The sequence below is a fragment of the Trematomus bernacchii genome, unplaced genomic scaffold, assembly GCF_902827165.1.
Source record: "Trematomus bernacchii unplaced genomic scaffold, fTreBer1.1, whole genome shotgun sequence".
NCBI classification, from domain to species: Eukaryota; Metazoa; Chordata; class Actinopteri; order Perciformes; family Nototheniidae; genus Trematomus; species Trematomus bernacchii.
This window is the reverse complement of record NW_022987733.1, coordinates 1,943,485-1,947,510: the sequence shown is the minus strand read 5'-3', so window position 1 is coordinate 1,947,510 and position 4,026 is coordinate 1,943,485. Positions and strand designations below refer to the sequence as shown.

The following is a 4,026-nucleotide window of genomic DNA, read 5'->3' as shown; positions in this document are numbered from 1 at the left end:
TCCGGTTGAGATTTGGGAAGTGTCAACATGAGTACAGGAGATGATGCCATCTCCACCTCGAAGCAGAAGTCTACTGAACCGTCACATCAGATACCCCCATTCACACCAACGGTGTTTCGGGGCCGGTTCGGTGCTGGTGCTTGAAAAGCACCGGGTTTTTCCTGTTCACACCGCAGCGGAGCAGCCTCTAAGCTCCGGAATCCGGTTCGTTTCGAGCACCAAAAAGTTGTCCGTGTAGAAGCAAGAACCGCTTACGTCGGAGGGGGGCGAGATTAACCTGAGATAACAGTTAAGGCGAGTACGGCAAATAAAAGTTGTAACCAGCAGTAGTGCTGAGCAAAGTGACTAGAACGCAACCACACACTTGTAAAAAAAAAACACGCTTTATAAAGTCAGGCAACACTAACCAGGCTTCGTGTGATTCTGTTTATTTGTACCTTACTTTTTGGACCATCCGTTCGCTGTTATTGATCATTGTGGAGAGCAGGCAGACGTTTTGTTTGTTATTATAGCAGCTATCGGATGGAATCAATACATCGGCTGCACAGGTTGTCATGTCCGACTATCACAAGAAGAATCATAATGAAAAATACGCCGGTAAAAAGTGCCTGTATAAAACGGCTTAGCAAGTAGTCAGTTTAGCTTCGGTTGCTATGCTAACATCACCCATGTTATACCAGAGAAACTTTCATAACAGCGTTGTGATGCCAAACAGCGTCAATTCAGACTGACACACATTCACTTAAGGGGAACTGGGGATATGTAACAGCTGCTTGTGTGACAGTCAGACAGTGAATACTTTAGAGCCGTGTGAGCTAACCGGAGCTAACGGGAGAATACACTCCCGTTGAAGAGCAGTCAGCACTGCAGCGGTCGGTAAATGCCGCTTGAAACACATTAATAAACAATGAACCACGGCACTCTGGAGAAAAGTATAAGGTTGGAGAAGTCGTTATTTAATTTAATCTGGCTTCGTATGATTAAAAGCAACACGATCATCGACCCGACGCAGTCACCGGCCCGTTGTTGTTGTGAGGTGAGCTCCGTTGGGGAGAAACTCAGCGACGTAAACTGTGACGTCATGACGCAGCAGCGGCAGCACCAGTCGGGCTCTGAGCGGTGTGAAAAGAGCCGGCGCTAAACCGAAGAACCGGTTCTGAACCAGAAAAGCTCTAGCACGGAGCTAGAAGGGGAAAAGCCTTGGTGTGAAAGGGGTAAAAGAGACACTCTCATCAGGACTGCAGCAGGACTTTGTTCAGGACGAAAGGAAACATAATCGAGGATATGGGTAATTAAAGAATATTCCAGAGTTATGTGTGTGTGTGTTTGTCATAAGACACATCCTATGATATGTTTTTTCTTTGCCTTTATCAACATGGTTTGCTATGTAAGTTGCTTCTGAGGCTTGACCACTCCCTAGCAGCACATTATTTTAAATATCCAAATTCATTTAAGATTGAATCTTTACAATTATAATTGATCAACTCTGCTGAACATAGAGACATAATGTTTGATGCATTTGGGGATTTTTTGAGAGTGAATTAAGGAATAGCTTGTAGTTTATCAATATGTTAACCACATATGATGAACTATTACTAAATACTAAATGTGCTCCATTTTTAACAATAACAAGTACAAATGTTTTATTTATAAGATATTAGTTTGTCTAATTGGTCTTTAATCTCGTTATAAAAAGTCAGCATGATACACTTCTCTGTGTGTTTTTAGTTCTGCTTTCCTGCTCTGTTCTTTGCGTGACGGCAACTCATTTTACATCGTTGTGGTTGATTATAAACTCCATCATTTAGTGAAATGGTTCCTCATGCGTGCTGAACATAATGGGAGAGAAACTGCATATCTGATGAAACAGTATGTGTTTATCTTCCAGAGGAAATCACAGAAGAAGCTGACTATGTGAATGCACCAGAAGGCCCTGTGGATAAAAAGGCAACGCGTCCAGGTGAGCTGTGAACACAAGTAAACATGAGATCTATGTAACAGTCATTTTATTTAAATACAATTGGGATGAAGGTTACAAATGTGAATATTAAATCAGCTCTTTTTATTTTATATTAACTGTTAATTCATGTTCAGTTACGATACTCAGTCCAGAGGCCGCAATTATTCAATGTATTTTCCACCAAGAGCAGTGTCTTTGCTGATAGCCATTATAAAATCCATAATTTGTCCAATGGTTTTTGAAGTTTGATCATATTGGGAGTGATATATAGATATATAGATCGATAGATAAATAGATAGATAGATAGGTAGATAGGATCCCGATATGGGAAATGTTTACGTTGCAGCAGCATAAAAAACAAGGCAATATACATAAGAGAAATTAAGACACAATAAATAAACAGTCCAAAATATTTCTGAAATAGAAATAAAATAGCATTAAAAAGTTAAAAAGTTAAATACACATTAATGCCCACAATGTATACAATATCTTGTGTTTCATTACTGCACATATTTGATTCTAATTCTATTTCTAAGATTTCAACCCTATTCAATGTAAATACTGCTATATTTTTTATATTTTTTAATGTTATTATAGGTTTCTTAAAATAGTTTTCTATCTGTGTTTTACATTTTTCTTTTCATGTATGTGTATGTATGCAACACAACACCAAGTCAAATTCCTCGTCTGTGTTAACCTACCTGGTAATAAACCTGATACTGATTCTGATAAACTTCATAAAACAAAACACATTATGTCTATATTATAGAGGACACCAAAAAAGAAGCTGCACCAGAAGGCACAGTGGATAAAAGGCATCCCCCTCCAGGTGCATGATCAATACATTTCACTATTTAATACTGTTAACATGTTTAAAAAACATAAAGGTAAAACAGTGAGATAGTGACAAAGGTTGAAATGGTTTTAGCTGTTTCGTGGTGTGTTTATAATGTATTGAAGCATTAGCTTAGCCTGTTAAATGGTTTTGGGCATTAAGATAAAGCTGAGCTGCACTATTTTTATTGTTTTTTTAATTTATTTGTTTACATTACATTTTTTAACCAACCAGCGACCACAGTTTTTAGACTAAACTGTATCTGTGTATATGACTTAAAACCTTTGAAACCTTTCGAAACATTTGTTTTTCTTTTTAAGGCTTGAGGTTTTTTCTTCCAATAGCAGTGTGTTGGATCATACTGTTAGCCATCATGGGTCTTCGTATCTACTGTGAGTATCTTCTGTTGGAATGTCAGTTCAACAGTTTGAAACAGGCTGAAATGTGTGTTAAGGGTGAAGAGTGTGTGTGTGTGTGTGTGTGTGTGTGTGTGTGTGTGTGTGTGTGTGTGTGTGTGTGTGTGTGTGTGTGCGTGTGAAGGTGTCTGCTTGTGTTCTCCATATTTTACAAAGGCAGTGGTTTGAATCGTCAGAGCTTTTGCAAGATGTCTACAATACAGAGATCAGTTGCTCCGCCTGTTATCTCTCCAAATGCAGTTAGCTCGTTGCTAACTTGTTGCTGCTCTAGTGAAGTTAGCCGGCTGTGGCTGACATGTTCCTATAGTTCACTTTTTCAAAGGACAGGTCTGTCAGACGCCCACATGTACATAGAAAACAGTTGGTGTTAGGTGTAATCCTGCCTCCTGTTAATACTGGCCCTGTGCAAAGATGTATTTCAGAAGAGGTTTTTTTTTTTATACTTAACAAGATAAACACTTGATTTAACAATCTTAGACCATCAATGCTGCTCCGTTCACATGTTTATATGTGCGTCTGACTATTGTTTTAAGAAAGATACAACATATGAACCTGTTCTTTAATGTCTATTATGATCATTAATCACTCAGAGACACAAGCCTTACAGCCCAACACCTTCCTCTGTCTCTGTAGTGACCTCTGAACTTTCTGAAGACAACGCCAAGCAGACTGCAGAAATCCTGAACCTGACATCAAGAATCCAGGAGCTGGAGACACGGGAGAATCTCACGGACCAGTCGGGCAACCTGACACAAGCCTATACTGTTCTTAGAAAGCAACGTGAAAGACCTGAACAAACTAAACCAGGAGCTGGA

The 4,026-nt window shown here is 39.2% G+C and overlaps 1 long non-coding RNA gene across 1 annotated transcript; it reads left to right on the top strand.

The window, feature by feature from the left end:
* The first annotated feature begins 1,230 nt into the window (after nucleotides 1-1,230).
* LOC117494888 lies at nucleotides 1,231-2,758 on the top strand. The gene is made up of 3 exons (XR_004557137.1): nucleotides 1,231-1,288; nucleotides 1,889-1,960; nucleotides 2,730-2,758. It is a non-coding gene; the product is annotated as an uncharacterized LOC117494888 (long non-coding RNA).
* Nucleotides 2,759-4,026: the final 1,268 nt, after the last annotated feature.